The 17864-nt window shown below is 53.5% G+C and overlaps 1 long non-coding RNA gene across 1 annotated transcript; it reads left to right on the top strand.

Annotated features, from left to right (window-relative positions):
- Window positions 1–8095: 8095 nt before the first annotated feature.
- Window positions 8096–15723, top strand: LOC146830326 (uncharacterized). The gene is made up of 2 exons (XR_014961417.1): window positions 8096–8194; window positions 14282–15723. It is a non-coding gene; the product is annotated as an uncharacterized LOC146830326 (long non-coding RNA).
- Window positions 15724–17864: the final 2141 nt, after the last annotated feature.

The raw sequence follows: 17864 nt of genomic DNA, 5'->3' as shown, positions 1-17864 counted from the left end.
TAGAAGCAGTACCTGATCCATTGACAGTCCCTGAGCATCTGGACTGCTATTACAGTGTTTGTGCATTTATATTTTTGTGCATCATTAACAAATGCAGTTTCGATTCTACTTGTGTGCATTGATCAGTGCCAATATCGGCAACACTCCTCAGTTCTCATACAGCAACATACATAAATAAACCACAAGACACCTTATTAGTGGAGAAAATTGATGCAGGTTTATTTGCATAACAAATATGCCAACATGGTGGGTTATCTTATGGGCGATCCAAGGGCAGGCCAGCCCCTATGCCGCCTGCCCGCCTGATGAGCCAAGTTACACCGTGGCCGTCGCCAATCGCTGGTTTCCAATTTTGGGAGGGGCCACCACTTCCATCCGTGGACCACCAGTCCACGCCCTTACTCACGCCCCCAAAAGGTGGGCGGAGCGTTCCAGGCAGCCCCCGGTTGCTCAGACCCACAACCACCCATAGGACTAACGGGGTGCCGTCGTTCTTCCAGGGGACAATGCTAAGACATCCCTGGGTATCCTTGGCTTAGCACCCTTGTTGTGCTGCTGCATATAGAACCCTTCTGTACCTTGCAGACTCTGGATCGCCCTGTAACTCCTCCTGCAACACAAAACAATAAGTTAGATTCTACCCCTCCCCCTACCACCCTTTGGCCATCCGCAGGGTAAGCGGTAGGGCAGGAAACAGCGAGACGGGCAGCAGCAAGAGGCTGCACAGTGGGCGGGGGAAGGCATTTGTTCCCTTGTCCAACCCCCACGGCTGGAAGTGAACCGGCCAGCTGACTCCCTGGTCCCTAGACCAGGGAGCATAGTCTGCTGACTCCTGTGCCTTCCTGTGGCACTAAGGGGGCCGCCCTGTTGGAGGGTCCCCTACGTGGCCCACCGGGCAGCCTTGGCATAGTGCCAATATCGGCAACACTCCTCAGTTCTCATACAGCAACATACATAAATAAACCACAAGACACCTTATTAATGGAGAAAATTATCAATAAATATGCCAACATGGTAGGTTATCTTACGGGCGATCCAAGGGCAGGCCAGCCCCTATGCCGCCTGCCCGCCTGATGAGCCAAATTACACCGTGGCCGTTGCCAATCGGTGGTTACCAATTTTGGGAGGGGGCCACCCCTCCCATCAGTGGACCGCCAGTCCACTCCCGGTTGCTCAGACCCACAACTGCCCGTAGGACTAACGGGGTGCCGTCGTTCTTCCAGGGGACAACACTAAGACATTCCTGGGTATTATTGGCTTAGCACCCTTGTTGTGCTGCTGCATCTAGTACCCTTCTGTACCTTGCAGACTCTGGATCGCCCTGTAACTCCTCCACAGCTCTGGGGGTGGCCACCGTCCCAACCAGGGCTCCCCACCAAGGTAGGCATCTTACCTACATCCTGCTGATTCCCGGGCCTCTCCCAGGACCAGCCAAAACCAGTCCAAGCCCATACTGGACAGGAGGCCAGCATGCCCCTTCTGGACAGGTGCCCCCATCCTTTCCCAACTCCCTCTGGACTTTAGACCCTCCTACCCTGGAAAGTCAACTCATCGCCTCCCAGCTGTCAGACCCCGGTGATGAGAGGGGAGACACCCCCCCACTGCCCGGACCGCTACTTTTACAGAAGCTGTTCCAGTGCCTGCACACTTCACCACCCCTCCCCGGGTGGCTTCCATCCAGCTGTCCCCTTAAACGCCTTGGGTTTCCCATCGCCCCACTTGTAAGCATGTCCTGCTGAGTCTGCAACTTGAAGGGGCGCCACAGTATCCATGGTACCCGCCTCGCCCAGACCTTCATGTACATGCGCCCAGGATGACCTAAAACAACTGGTATGGTGTTGGTTCACTGTTAACATTGCCTCTTTAGACGGATACAACCAAAACCCCTCTGTTCAGGGTTGGATGCATAACTTACACCAGGGGGAATTCAATTCTGGCAGCAGGACCCTCCTACCCTGGAAAGTCAACTCATCGCCTCCCAGCTGTCAGACCCCGGTGATGAGAGCAGTGTGTGGTGTGCAGCAGTGTGTGGCGAGCAGCAGTGTTTCGTGTAGCAGTGTGCGGCGTGCAGCAGTATGTGGCATGCAGCAGTGTGTGGCGTGCAGCAGTGTGTGGTGTGCAGTAGTGTGTGGCATGCAGCGGCATGTGGCAGTGTGTGGCGTGCAGCAGTGTGTGGCGTGCAGCAGTGTGTGGCATGTAGCAGTGTGCGGCGTGTAGCAGTGTGCGACGTGCAGCAGTGTGCGGAGCGCAGCAGTGTGCGGCGTGCAGCAGTGTGAGGCGTGCAGCAGTGTGCGGCGTGCAGCAGTGTGCGGCGTGCAGCAGCGTGTGGTGTGCAGCAGTGTGTGGCGTAGCATTGTGCGGCGTGCAGCAGTGAGTGGCGTGCAGCAGTGTGTGGCATGCAGCAGTGTGTGGCGTGCAGCAGTGTGTGGCATGCAGCAGTGTGTGGCGTACAGCAGTGTGTGGCGTGCAGCAGTGTGTTGCGTGCAGCAGTGTTTCGTGTAGCAGTGTGCGGCGTGTAGCAGTGTACGGCGTGCAGCAGTGTGCGGCGTGCAGAAGTGTGCAGCGTGCAGCAGTGTGCGGTGTGCAGCAGTGTGCTGCGTGCAGCAGTGTGTGGCGTGCAGCAGTGTGTGGCATGCAGCAGTGTGTGGCGGGAAGCGGCATGCAGCAGTGTGTGGCATGCAGCAGTGTGTGGCGTGCAGCAGTGTGCGGCGTGAAGCAGTGTGTGGCATGCAGCAGTGTGTGGCGTGCAGCAGTGTGTGGCATGCAGCAGTGTGTGGCGTACAGCAGTGTGTGGCGTGCAGCAGTGTGTGGCTTGCAGCAGTGTGTTGCTTGCAGCAGTGTTTCGTGTAGCAGTGTGCGGCGTGTAGCAGTGTACGGCGTGCAGCAGTGTGCGGCATGCAGAAGTGTGCAGCGTGCAGCAGTGTGCGGTGTGCAGCAGTGTGCTGCGTGCAGCAGTGTGTGGCGTGCAGCAGTGTGTGGCATGCAGCAGTGTGTGGCGTAGCATTGTGTGGCGTGCAGCAGTGAGTGGCGTGCAGCAGTGTGTGGCATGCAGCAGTGTGTGGCGTGCAGCAGTGTGTGGCATGCAGCAGTGTGTGGCGTACAGCAGTGTGTGGCGTGCAGCAGTGTGTGGCTTGCAGCAGTGTGTTGCGTGCAGCAGTGTTTCGTGTAGCAGTGTGCGGCGTGTAGCAGTGTATGGCGTGCAGCAGTGTGCGGCGTGCAGAAGTGTGCAGCATGCATCAGTGTGCGGTGTGCAGCAGTGTGCTGCGTGCAGCAGTGTGTGGCGTGCAGCAGTGTGTGGCATGCAGCAGTGTGTGGCGGGAAGCGGCATGCAGCAGTGTGTGGCATGCAGCAGTGTGTGGCGTGCAGCAGTGTGCGGCGTGAAGCAGTGTGCGGCGTGTAGCAGTGTGCGGCGTGCAGCAGTGTGTGGCGTACAGCAGTGTGTGGCATGCAGCAGTGTGAGGCGTGCAGCAGTGTAAGGCGCGCAGCAGTGTGAGGCGTGCAGCAGTGTTTCGTGTAGCAGTGTGAGGCATGCAGCAATGTGCGGGGTGCAGCAGTGTGCGGCGTGCAGCAGTGTGTAATGCAGCAGTGTGTAATGCAGCAGTGTGCGCAGCAGTGTGTGGCGTGCGGTAGTGTGCGGCGTGCAGCAGTGTGCGGCGTGCAGCAGTGTGTGGCGTGCAGTAGTGTGTGGCATGCAGCAGTGTGTGGCGTGCAGTAGTGTTTCGTGTACCAGTGTGCAGCGTGCAGCAGTGTGCGGCGTGCAGCAGTGTGCGGCGTGCAGCAGTGTGTGGCGTGCAGCAGTGTGTGGCGTGCAGCGGCATGCAGCAGTGTGCGGTGTGCAGCAGTGTGAGGCATGCATCAGTGTGAGGCATGCAGCAGTGTGCGGCGTGCAGCAGTGTGCGGCGTGCAGCAGTGTGTGGCATGCAGTAGTGTGAGGCATGCAGCAGTGTGCGGCGTGCAGTGTGTGTGGCGTGCAGCAGTGTGTGGTGTGCAGCAGCGTGCGGCGTGCAGCAGTGTGTGGCGTGCAGCAGTGTTTCGTGTAGAAGTGTGAGGCATGCAGCACTGTGTGGCGTGCAGCGGCGTGCAGCACTGTGTGGCGTGCAGCAGTGTGCGGCATGCAGCAGTGTGCGGCAGGCAGCAGTGTGCTGCGTGCAGCAGTGAGTAATGCAGCAGTGTGCAGCAGTGTGTGGCATGCAGCAGTGTGCGGCATGCAGCAGTGTGTGCCGTGCAGCAGTGTGTGGTGTGCTGCAGTGTTTCGTGTAGCATTGTGCGGCGTGCGGCAGTGAGTGGCGTGCAGAAGTGTGTGGCATGCAGCAGTGTGGCGTGCAGCAGTGTTTCATGTAGCAGTGTGCGGCGTGCAGCAGTGTGCGGCGTGCACCAGTGTGTGGCGTGCAGTAGTGTGCGGCGTGCAGCAGTGTGCTGCGTGCAGCAGTGTGTGGCCTGCAGCAGTGTGTAGCGTGTAGCAGTGTGTGGTGTGTAGCAGTGCGCGGCATGCAGCAGTGCGCGGCGTGCAACAGTGTGTGGCGTGCAGCAGTGTGCGGCATGCAGCAGTGTGAGGCGTGCAGCAGTGTGAGGCGTGCAGCAGTGTGTGGCGTGCAGCAGTGTGTGGTGCAGCGGCATGCAGCAGTGTGCGGCGTGCAGCAGTGTGAGGCATGCAGCAGTGTGAGGCATGCAGCAGTGTGCGGCGTGCAGCAGTGTGCGGCGTGCAGCAGTGTGTGGCATGCAGTAGTGTGAGGCATGCAGCAGTGTGCGGCGTGCAGTGTGTGTGGCGTGCAGCAGTGTGTGGTGTGCAGCAGCGTGCGGCGTGCAGCAGTGTGTGGCGTGCTGCAGTGTTTCGTGTAGAAGTGTGAGGCATGCAGCACTGTGTGGCGTGCAGCGGCGTGCAGCACTGTGTGGCGTGCAGCAGTGTGCGGCATGCAGCAGTGTGCGGCAGGCAGCAGTGTGCTGCATGCAGCAGTGTCATGCAGCATGCAGCAGTGAGTAATGCAGCAGTGTGCAGCAGTGTGTGGCATGCAGCAGTGTGCGGCATGCAGCAGTGTGTGCCGTGCAGCAGTGTGTGTCGTGCTGCAGTGTTTCGTGTAGCATTGTGCGGCGTGCGGCAGTGAGTGGCGTGCAGCAGTGTGTGGCATGCAGCAGTGTGTGGCGTGCAGCAGTGTTTCGTGTAGCAGTGTGCGGCGTGCAGCAGTGTGCGGCGTGCAGCAGTGTGCGGCGTGCACCAGTGTGTGGCGTGCAGCAGTGTGCGGCGTGCAGCAGTGTGCTGCGTGCAGCAGTGTGTGGCGTGCAGCAGTGTGTAGCGTGTAGCAGTGTGTGGTGTGTAGCAGTGCGCGGCATGCAGCAGTGCGCGGCGTGCAGCAGTGTGTGGCGTGCAGCAGTGTGCGGCATGCAGCAGTGTGAGGCGTGCAGCAGTATGAGGCGTGCAGCAGTGTGTGGCGTGCAGCAGTGTGTGGCGTGCAGCAGTGTGAGGCATGCAGCAGTGTTTCGTGTAGCAGTGTGAGGTGTGCAGCAGTGTGCAGCGTGCAGCAGTGTGCGGCGTGCAGCAGTGTGTAATGCAGCAGTGTGTTATGCAGCAGTTTGCGCAGCAGTGTATGGCGTGCGGTAGTGTGCGGCGTGCAGCAGTGTGCAGAGTGCAGCAGTGTGTGGCGTGCAGCAGTGTGTGGCGTGCAGCAGTGTGTGTTGTGCAGCAGTGGGTCGTGCAGCAGTGTTTCATGTAGCAGTGTGCGGCGTGCAGCAGTGTGCTGTGTGCAGCAGTGTGTGGCGTGCAGCAGTGTGTGGCGTGCAGCGGTATGCAGCAGAGTGTGGCGTGCAGCAGTGTGTGGCGTGCGGCAGTGTGTGGCGTGCAGCAGTGTGTGGCGTGTAGCAGTGTGCAGCATGCAGGAGTGTGCGGCGTGCAGCAGTGTGCGGCATACAGCAGTGTGCGGCGTGCAGCAGTGTGAGGCGTGCAGCAGTGTGAGGCGTGCAGCAGTGTGAGGCGTGCAGCAGTGTGTGGCATGCAGCAGTGTGAGGCGTTCAGCAGTGTTTCGTGTAGCAGTGTGAGGCGTGCAGCAATGTGCGGCGTGCAGCAGTGTGTAATGCAGCAGTGTGTAATGCAACAGTGTGCACAGCAGTGTGTGGCGTGCGGTAGTGTGCGGCGTGCAGCAGTGTGCGGCGTGCAGCAGTGTGTGGCGTGCAGTAGTGTGTGGCGTGGTTTGTAAACAACAAGAAAAGCGGACATCAAAGGAAGGGTGGGAGGGAACGAGCATATGGGGTGTGAGTTATAACGAAAGTTAATTGTTGTAAGAGGGGATGCAGGAAGTGAGGCCGAGCGCGCGCTGGCAAAAGCAGTCTGCTGCTTTCAAGTCCGATGCCAGATGCCAGCTTCGCGCTTGAATGCCTCACATGCACTGGCCATAAACCGCATTCCTAAGGTCTTGTGCCCCTTACTAAATCTCTCTGAATGCGTGAGGTGGCGCACGGGCAGGAAGTAGCTGGTGGCAAATGGAATGCGCGTGGTTGTGCGCGTAACCGCCACCCGATCCGCCTGGGAAGCCTTTGGGAGCTTTTTCTGAAGCCCCTACAGAACTCTCGCTGTGCGATTGCTTACGCGATAGCCAGGCGAGACCTAAAAATGGAATCAGACAGTGGTCCGACCAGACCAATCTGATGGGGGCCACTGTCCGCAGGGAAGCTAAATTGGAGAACAGAGGTCCAGGGTGTGCCTTGCCTTACGTGTGGGGGAAATAACATGTTGCGTTAGATTGGCACCCCCGAGGGACAACACTAGCTGAGATGCCTGCGTGCACGTAGGGTCATTTACATGTACGTTAAAATCACCTAAAACAGTGAAATTTGAGTATAATAGCGATTTCAGGGCAACATAATTGCAAATCTCGTGGATTATGTTGGGTGCACAATCTGGAGGTCTATAGATGAGGAGGCCTGAGAAGGAGGTTTAAGGGTCAATTTGCAAACAAAAGTTAAGACCCTCTATCCCCTCCAAATTAAGGGGTGCTGATGATGCTAGGACCCAGGAGTCCTTAAAGATAATGGCTACCCCTCCACTATCCCTATTGGCGCAACACATTTTAAAACTGGGGGAGGGGGGGTGGCCAGGGCCACTGCAGCAACAGAACCCACGTTCAACCATGTTTCTGTTAAAAACAGGCCATCCCACGCATTATTTGTTAGCGAAAGCCATATATCCTCGGCATGCATAGGCAATGACCTGCAATTTACCAAGCATGCCTTGATCCTGTCCGAGTGGCCGCCTCGCCCTTGGGTAGCTCCCACCTCATCATTACTCCCTACAAGCTCAGTGTACTCCCCAAGCTCCCACGAGCAATCAGTGCACGAACCTGGCAGCTTATCTATGGCTAGGTTGATAGCGTGGGCCCTAGGACATGCCTTACCTCTGTGAGACAGCAAGGCATCCCTAGACCAGCGGATCACCAAACCACTGGACAGCCGGGCATTATGGCTGGCGCTGGCAGCGGTCCGGCCGTGGACGGGCGCAGGCTAGCTGAGCTGCCTGCGTGCAGGTAGGGTCATTTACATGTAGGTTAAAATCACCTAAAACAGTGACATTTGAGAATAATAGTGATCTCTGGGCAATATAATTGCAAATCTCGTGGATTATGAAAGGTGCACAATCCGGAGGCCTATAGATGAGGATGCCTGAGAAGGAGGTGTGTGTGTATACATATATATATGTACGTATGTATGTGTGTGTGTGTGTGTATGTGTGCATAAATATATATATGTGCGTATGTGTGTGTGTATATATGTGTGTGTATGTGTGTGTGCGTGTATAAATATGTATATATACGTATGTATGTGTGTGTATATATATGTGTGTGTGTGTGCGTGTATAAATATATATATGTACGTATGTATGTGTGTGTGTGTATATGTATAAATATATATAATATATATATATATATATAATGCTATGGAGGGATGTTTGAATGTAGTCTGTTCCATGCCAATATTTACTTGAACAACAAACCCCACTGACGCTTAATCACGTGATTTACTAGAAGTGCGGGTGTTCTAATTTAGGGGTGGGTGGATTTACAGACCGGGCACCTGCCTATAAAAGCTGGCAGGGAGTGAAGGGACAGGCACGACCAGAGGAGAAGGGGCTACCGCGGAGGGCTGACTGCACAAGCCCCTCTCGAGCTGAGCTACAGGAAAAGAAGACCCTGCGTCCAGTGGGGAGCGGGTGAGTAAAGGGGGGCACCTCACAACCCGCGGGCTGACGTGTTTTGAGTTGAAGTGTTGTGTTTGCACACCCGGGCCGCTCTCTGCAGCATCTCTTCGTGGGCTGGGAGACGATGCTCGGAGCAAAACTACAAGTCCCAAAATGCAGCGTCTTGTTGGCTGAAACTCACGACAGAGGGGAGGGGGAGACGCTTATCTGACTTTTTCATCTCTTTTATTGTCTGATCTTAAACGCTTTACGTCTTCTCCTACACAACTCGTGAAGAACAGAGGGGCGCCCCATGGGTCGGGGCGTCCCATGGGTCGGGGCGTCCCATGGGTCGGGGCGCCCCATGGGTCGGGGCGTGGAAAGAGCTGTAGTGCACAAGTTTGGACGTCTTGGAACTTAAGACCCCACTGTCTATTCTTGACATTTAAAAACAAAGACATATAGTCCCAGCCTTCTTCCTGTCTAATATCTATAGCGCTCTGTGTTACATCTAGGAGAGGTCCTTCCTCGGATTCCCTTTGTCCCCACCTTCCTCCCATGTCCCTTTTAGTATGTTACTTTACTTTCATTGATATGAATTCATCAGTTCACTCAAACTCCTTCTGTGCTTCGCCTTCGGCGCTAAAGTTCTACATTATCGATTACTGGACTGGTGCTGTCACTACTTGGGTACCCCACCCCCTCTTCTTCTCCCCCCTTTATGGAGTATACTCGGTTTCTCTCTTCTCCTAAGAGGTGGGCTTTTTGCGCGGCTTGTTTACTTTATATTGTGACTCTGAGTGCTAACGACAGTTCGTGGCTCGGATAAGTCAGGGCAGGCGCGCAACACCCATTGGGTTCACCGGGCTTCAGCCCCCCCCCCCCCCCCCCTCATGTGGGTCAGCCCGGCTGAGACAGCCTCGCGGGCTGGCGTCCGTCTAATTGCAGACGGACCCGAGTACTTCACAGGTCTTTAAAAGACCATTTACCCGTTAATGAGGCTTTTGTTGCGTTTTCACCCCTTCTTACAGCCACTCTGCCTATGGCTGGAAGACTTAGCCCCCCTGAAATCTTTTTCAGCCCCTCCCCCCCCCCCCCCGAAATGTGGCTCTAGTTGCCCGCCTGTGTCAGGGATTGTTATTTTAAATGAGTTCGCCCTGGTTTGTTCTTCCGCCCCGAAACCACAGTCAAGGGTGACATTGTCTCAATAAATAATCCTTTTATCCAGGTCCGGTTAAAGGGACACTAGAGCGCTCTCTATGCCCTCTGTAAGATCCTATGTCTTGCTCCTAACCACCCCCTTTCTGGAACCCAAATTAATTTGGGATTGTCAATCCCCCAGCGCCTTCTGTTTTAGGTTTCATTTAATTCACCCTTTGCTGCTGTGCCAAATGGCTGGACAACAGAAAATCCATACTCTGTCACTGGGATGGTTGCCTCGTTCAAGACGCCATGTACTTTTGGTTTGTCCTTTTTACTCCAACATTCGTAAAAGATTTTTAAAGCCACTTTTTACGGGGTGGAATTTTAGGCAAGCCGGGCCAGCCCTGCTATGCTGCCTGGTTTTCGAACCTGGCTTTATGATGCCTGCTTTCTCGGTTGCCGCCTACCATATAGCACAGCTGTCTGGCTTGTTAAAGACATCTTGGGGACATTCAGAAAGCTGACCTTGGAATACATTCCGCCCCTTGATTTCCATTGGCTTTGTGGTTTGTAACTCACATTTTCTGGCATTCTATTTGCTGGCTTTATTTGCTTTAGGGTGTCCAGGTTCAGTTCGCCCCTCCCATTGCCTAAGCTGTGTTTTCTGTATTGTTCCATGAACTCACTTTCTGTAAACAGGCCTTTAAATCTTGTTCTTATCTAGTCCCATTTGCTGTGCATTCAAAGACCGGGGTCAAATGTCAGACACTGCCTTTCGAGAGCGCTTGCTTACTTTTCTTTCTCTGACTTTAAAATGAGATGATTCGTGTGACAATCTTGCTAGATACCGGAAGTAGGAAAGAGGTTTTTTTTCTAGCACATGACAACATTTGAAGGAACTGTGTAAGTATTTCAGAATATATCAGAATTACGAACACAAATGAAACCCATTTTTTGTTATTTTGGAAGTGTGTTGGGAACAAATACTTTAATATGATCAAACAAATGATTACACTAGGTCATGGGTACTCACAAACTTTCTCTTGGGGGCCAAATTTACAGTGTGGTTTGTGGCTGAGGGCCGCACCGGTGGAGGAGGGGTCAGAGGGGAAGCAGGAGGGGCGGGGCTAAAGCAAAAAAAATTGTGACCATGAGGTTGAACACAGATCCCTGCAGCAGACGCCTTCGTCCACTGAGCCACCAGACCCGGCATACACACATCTCTCTCTCTCTCTCTCTCTCCCTTTCCCCCTCCCCCTCACCTCTCCCTCCCCCTCTCCCTCCCCTACCCTCTCTCTCCCTTTCTCCCCCTCCCTCTCTCTCTCCCCCTGTCTCTCTCCCTGTCTCCCTCCCTCCGTCGCCCTCCCTCCGTTGCCCTCCCTCCTCCCTTGGTCTCACCCCTCCCTCTGTGTCCCTCCTCCCTCTCTGTTTCCCTCTCTGTCTCCCCCTCTGTCGCCCCCCCTCTGTCGCCCTCCTCCCTCTGTTGCCCTCCTCCCTCTGGCGCCCTCCCTCCCTCCCTCTCCCTCCCTCCATCCCTCCCTCTGTCTCCTTTCATCTCCCTCCCTCCGTCTCCCTTCCTCCCTCTGTCTCCCTCCCTCCCTCTGTCTCCTTCCCTCCCTCTGTCTCCCTCCCAGTCTCCGTCTCTCTCCCAGTCTCCGTCTCCCTCCCTGCCTCCATCTCCCTCCCTGTCTCTGTCTCCCTCCCTGACTCTGTCTCCCTCCCTCTGTCTCCCTCCCTGTCTCTTTCCCTGTCTCTCTCCCTCCCTCTGTCTCCCTCCCTCTCCCTCTGTCTCTGTCCCTCTGTCTCCCTCCCTGTCTCCCTCTCCCTCCCTGTCTCCCTCTCCCTCCCTCTGTCTCCCTCCCTCCCTGTCACCCTCCATCTCCCTCCCTGTCTCCCTCCCTCTGTCTCTCTCCCTCCGTCTCCCTCCCTCTCCCTCCATCTCCCTCCCTCTGTCTCCCTCCCTCCCTCTGTCTCCATCCCTCCCTCTCCCTGCCTCCCTCTCCCTCCGTCTCCCTCCATCTCCCTCCCTCCCTCTGTCTCTCTCCATCTCCCTCCCTCCATCTCCCTCCCTCCATCTCCCTCCCTCTGTCTCCCTCCCTGTCTCCCTCCCTGTCTCCCTCCCTCTGTCTCTCTCCCTCCGCCTCCCTCCCTCTCCCTCCCTCTCCCTGTCTCTCTCCCTCCGTCTCCCTCCCTCTCCCTCCATCTCCCTCCGCATCTCCCTCCCTCTGCATCTCCCTCCCTCTGTCTCCCTCCCTCTATCTCTCCCTGTCTCTGTCCCTGTCTCTCTCCCTCCCTCTGTCTCCCTCCGTCTCTCTCCATCTCCCTCCCTCCATCTCCCTCCCTCTGTCTCCCTCCCTCTGTCTCCCTCCCTCTGTCTCCCTCCCTCCCTCTGCCTCCCTCCCTCCGTCTCTCTCTCTGTCTCCCTCCCTCTAACTCTCCCTGTCTCTCTCCCTCCCTCTGTCTCCCTCTGTCTCCCTCGGTCTCCCTCCCTCTGTCTCTCTCCCTCTGTCTCCCTCTCCCTCCCTCCCTCTGTCACCCTTCCTCTCCCTCCCTCTGCCTCCCTCCCTCTCCCTCCCTCTGTCTCCCCCAGACTGCGCCTTTCTGTCTCCCTCTCTCTCTGTCTCCCTCTGTCAACCTGTCTCCCTCCCTCTCCCTCTGTCTCCCTCCGTCACCCTCTGTCATCTCACCCCGTGTCTGTGTCAGCCCTCAGCCCCGGCTGAGACAGCTTCCCAGCACCCACACACAGCCGCACCCGAGTACTTCACAGGTCTTTAAAGACCATTTACATGTTAATAAAGCTTTTTTGTATTTCACCTCTTAGGCCCCTGCATCCCCACTCTGACAATCACTGGAATCCCCCGGCCCCCACAGAGCAGAGTCTCAGAGTCCGGGCTGCTGCACCCGGCAGTGTTTGCTAACACTATTTAATTTTTTTTTTTTTTAATACACAGGTAGGATGTCTGCAAGGTCCGCGGGCCGCCAAGGCGGGCCGTACTCTACACCTATCCAGTCTGGGCCACACCAATCTACTCTGCACAACTCCACTCTATGCCACTCTACTATATGCCAAAACTCTTGCAGCCAATGCTTTATACACTCACCTCTATGCCCCTGCACTGTATGCCAACCCACTAAAAGCCACTCGAATCTACTCTGCACCACTGCACTCCTAATGCCACTGCACTCTCCACCACTTTACTCTAAGCCACTCCACTCTATGTCACTCTACGCAAATGCACTCTACCCTGCACCACTCCACTCTATGCCACTTCACTCTATTTTGAAACAACTTACTCTATGCCACTGCACCCTATACCACTGTACTCCACTCTATGCCAATGCACTCTTCACCACTCTACTCTTTGCCGCTGCACTCTACACCTATTCAATCTAGGCCACACCAATCTACTCTGCACAACTCCACTTTATGCCACTGTACTCTATGTCAAAACCCTCGCCGTCAATGCTCTATAACACTCAACTCTCTGCCCTGTACTCTATGCCAATCCACTATAAACCACTCTAATCTCCTCTGCACCACTGCACTCTACACCACTGTACTCTAAGCCTCTACACTCTATGCCACTCTACGCAAATGCACTCTACCCTGCACCACTCCACTTTATGCCACTTCACTCTACTTTGAAAAAATCTCCTCTACGCCACTGCACCCTGCACCACTCTATGCCACTCTACTCTTAACCACTGCACTCTACACCAATGCACTTTAAACAACTGCACTCCATGAAACTGTACTCTGCATCACTGTACTCTAAGCCACTGCTATCTAGGCCACTTTACTCCACTCCACACCACTGAACTCTGCCACTCTACTCTGCAACACTGCACTCTCCACCACTGAACTCTACGCCACTCTACTCTGCCCTTTTCCATTCTACGCAACTGCACTCTATGCCACTGCACCCTGATTTTTTAGTAAATTTCTCAAGTTTTTCACATTGTATTTCTCAACTACACCATCCCTGTAACCTCTGTTTTTTTCAGTGAATTTCTCATGTTTATTAATGCTATTTTCTAACTATAACCTGGGTGTCTGAGTGGGTGTGTGAGGGTCTGTTTGCATGTGGAAATGGGTGTGTGATTGGTTGTGTGGGTGTTTAAGTGGGTGTTTGACTGTGTGTGAGTAACTGTGTGAGTGGTTGTTGTCGACATCTGAATGAGTGTGTGAGTGGCTGTACAGGTGTGTGAGTGAATGTGTGTGTGGTTGTGTGGGCATGCAACTAGGTGTGTGAGTGCCTGTGTAGGTCTGTGGTTGGGTGTGTGTGTCTATGTGTGGGTGTGTGAGCGGGTGTGTGAGTGGTTGTGTGGGTGTGTAAGTGAGTGGGTGTGTGAGTGGGTATATGTATTTATTTTAATTGGAGTCCAGATCTGTGGCTCTGCCACCAATTCTCACGGGGGGCTATGCTGAGCACAGCAGACCCTCACGTGCACAAAAAAACATTTCCCACAAATTCTTCTCCATGAGGGGTCCTCACAGACCTCTTCACAAGTCCCATGGGATAAGGATACTTCTATCTTGACCCTCTATATACTATTTCTACTTTATGTTCCTCCCCCCGTGAACCATATCCCGATTCACCAAATGTCAACCGCAACTTTTCTCTCAGGTTGCGGTCAGCCAATCACGGCGTTGCTGTTGGCCCGTGGCTCCATGGACGCTCTGCAGTGGATCTGCGTCTCTAGATACACCGAAATCTTTTTTCTTTAATAAATCCAAAACTGGTGAACAGATTTACACCAAATTATAAAATGGACTCATTCTGGACCACGGTCTAGCTTTCTGCCAAATTTAATGTAATGTAATTCATATGTATAAACATCTCAAAACAAAATCTTTGTCCGCAGTCTTCCGCCTCATACACACACACACACACACATTATAAGTTCAAAATGTGTAAACATTGTTTGTTTGTTCATGACCATGCCTCTTTCTAACACATAGTATTTTCTGTGCAGGTGCTGGCAACAGGACAAGAGACTTGAACAGAGTAAACTGGGACTGCAAAAAGTGCTTTCGGAAACACCATCTCTGGAATCACCAAATTAAAGTTCAACTCGCTGGTAACTGAGCGCACCGCAGAGAAGTAGCGCCTTCCCCGGCTGAAGAGAAGACTGGAGTTCTTAATACACTTGGACTTCTGGGCGCTAGACCTCAGGGAACCTTGAAGTGATAAGAAAGTGTGCTGTGCTTTTCACACTTGGGCTTCATAAAAGAATTATTGTGCTTCAGACATTTCAGGGAAGAAACCTTGAAAAGAATTCAAAATATATTTGGAGAGGAGTCTGCCAACCACACACTTGTCTCATATACACAAACTGGTTATTGGACAAAAATAATTGAAACAGATATAAAGTGTGAATCATCTAATAACTAATCGTGTATTTTCAATAATAAATTAAAAGGGATCACGTGATACGTGCTTTCAAGGAAAGATATAAAAAGGGCAATAAAGTGACCGACAGAAGACCGTGAAAGACATGGATCAGCAGAGAAGGGAAGAGGAGGAGAGAAACAAGCGCCAGTTGGCTGGCACTTTGGGGGGGTTAGGTGCCGGGGCGGGTACAGGAGCGGGTGTGGGAGCCGCTACAGGGTTCCTTGTAGCAGGGCCTATTGGTGCAGCGGTTGGAGCAGTGATAGGACTTTTCACTGGTGCTGCTGCGGGAACTAGTGTTGGAGCCGCGGCTAGTAAGTAGTGTTCATAGTAGTATCCAGTAGGACACTACCATGAACGACCATTATAACAGGTCATTTACTAAATTACCAAAACCTGTTAAATTACCAAAAATATATAGTTCTATGCTACCGTATTCTATGCTACACTCTCCAAGGAACAACCTTATAACCGGTATGCTAAATAAAACCACAAAATCCATCATTTGTGCCTTGAAACCATTTGTGTGCACAGTGCCAGGGTGCACCCTAGCCTTACATTTAACTCAATACAATGGAGTTTAGTGTGTTTTGCTTTTTTCACTGGCAGTTTACATGCAATCTTGAAATGCAGGCATGCCTTTCTGCTGTAATCAATAGCTGCAGGTAGTGACCACATGCACACGGTAGCCCTGGAAGGGTGGCAGCCTCTCTAACAAATAGATGGGGGCAATGGAATCATGAACCATATGAAGCAAGTGGGGGTAGGAGAGACCCTATCTCAGCCCGGCCCCGCTCATACCAGGGGTTGACTCTGTCTGATCCTGTGAGAGATGTCCTGAGGAAGGCCTGTGATCACTTCTGATTTGATAAGAAATTGTGGTGACATTTGTGCTAGGAATCACAAGTCCACTACTCTGCATTTCCCAACTATGTTTATGCATAAGGCTATGTTTTTGTAATTCTCTAATTCAATGCATTCTACTTTTCATAAATATTTCCGCTTATAATAAAGCCAATCACATAAGCTGTAGTGGCACTGCTCCTTTTTGGAATTTTTGATTAATACTTTGACATGCCTGGACATTTATGTATTTTGTTTGTTGTTTTTTCCTGAAACTCATTGAGGCTCTCTACATTTCTGAGACATCCGTCATTCCTCTTGGGGTTTGTTGGCACAGCCATGCATTCTGTCATGTTGCTCGTCTTCTGTAATATTCTGTGGAGATTCACTTTCACTGGTAAGACAGGGTTTAGCCATATAATAACGAGCCATGCATGGGAAAACACAGTGAAGGGACGACAATCACTACTCACAGACCTACGTACGACTAAAAACAACTGCAATATGGGAGAGTGCGCCACAGAGGACCGAGCGTGTGTTCAAGGTTTCATTGTTGTTGTGACACAGAAACGTGTCACACCTTGTAGGTCAGGTGTGTGAGTAAAGAGGCGTGAATGCAGTTGCTTCATTATTTTAAAGTCAGTGGAGTGGGGACTTGTGGTCAGGGCTGAGAGACCGTAAGAGTTGAATAATGGCAGACATTTGGGATTTAGAAGCAGTACCTGATCCATTGACAGTCCCTGAGCATCTGGACTGCTATTACAGTGTTTGTGCATTTATATTTTTGTGCATCATTAACAAATGCAATTTCGATTCTACTTGTGTGCATTGATCAGTGCCAATATCGGCAACACTCCTCAGTTCTCATACAGCAACATACATAAATAAACCACAAGACACCTTATTAGTGGAGAAAATTGATGCAGGTTTATTTGCATAACAAATATGCCAACATGGTGGGTTATCTTATGGGCGATCCAAGGGCAGGCCAGCCCCTATGCCGCCTGCCCGCCTGATGAGCCAAGTTACACCGTGGCCGTCGCCAATCGGTGGTTTCCAATTTTGGGAGGGGCCACCACTTCCATCAGTGGACCACCAGTCCACGCCCTTACTCACGCCCCCAAAAGGTGGGCGGAGCGTTCCAGGCAGCCACCGGTTGCTCAGACCCACAACCACCCATAGGACTAACGGGGTGCCGTCGTTCTTCCAGGGGACAATGCTAAGACATCCCTGGGTATCCTTGGCTTAGCACCCTTGTTGTGCTGCTGCATATAGAACCCTTCTGTACCTTGCAGACTCTGGATCGCCCTGTAACTCCTCCTGCAACACAAAACAATAAGTTAGATTCTACCCCTCCCCCTACCACCCTTTGGCCATCCGCAGGGTAAGCGGTAGGGCAGGAAACAGCGAGACGGGCAGCAGCAAGAGGCTACACAGTGGGCGGGGGAAGGCATTTGTTCCCTTGTCCAACCCCCACGGCTGGAAGTGAACCGGCCAGCTGACTCCCTGGTCCCTAGACCAGGGAGCATAGTCTGCTGACTCCTGTGCCTTCCTGTGGCACTAAGGGGGCCGCCCTGTTGGAGGGTCCCCTACGTGGCCCACCGGGCAGCCTTGGCATAGTGCCAATATCGGCAACACTCCTCAGTTCTCATACAGCAACATACATAAATAAACCACAAGACACCTTATTAATGGAGAAAATTATCAATAAATATGCCAACATGGTAGGTTATCTTACGGGCGATCCAAGGGCAGGCCAGCCCCTATGCCGCCTGCCCGCCTGATGAGCCAAATTACACCGTGGCTGTTGCCAATCGGTGGTTACCAATTTTGGGAGGGCGCCACCCCTCCCATCAGTGGACCGCCAGTCCACTCCCGGTTGCTCAGACCCACAACTGCCCGTAGGACTAACAGGGGTGCCGTCGTTCTTCCAGGGGACAACACTAAGACATTCCTGGGTATTATTGGCTTAGCACCCTTGTTGTGCTGCTGCATCTAGTACCCTTCTGTACCTTGCAGACTCTGGATCGCCCTGTAACTCCTCCACAGCTCTGGGGGTGGCCACCGTCCCAACCAGGGCTCCCCACCAAGGTAGGCATCTTACCTACATCCTGCTGATTCCCGGGCCTCTCCCAGGACCAGCCAAAACCAGTCCAAGCCCATACTGGACAGGAGGCCAGCATGCCCCTTCTGGACAGGTGCCCCCATCCTTTCCCAAATCCCTCTGGACTTTAGACCCTCCTACCCTGAAAAGTCAACTCATCGCCTCCCAGCTGTCAGACCCCGGTGATGAGAGGGGAGACACCCCCCCACTGCCCGGACCG

Source organism: Triturus cristatus, chromosome 5_1, assembly GCF_964204655.1.
Source record: "Triturus cristatus chromosome 5_1, aTriCri1.1, whole genome shotgun sequence".
In the NCBI taxonomy this organism is placed as follows: Eukaryota; Metazoa; Chordata; class Amphibia; order Caudata; family Salamandridae; genus Triturus; species Triturus cristatus.
The sequence above is the reverse complement of the archived record's forward strand: the minus strand, read 5'-3'. Positions and strand labels throughout refer to the sequence as shown.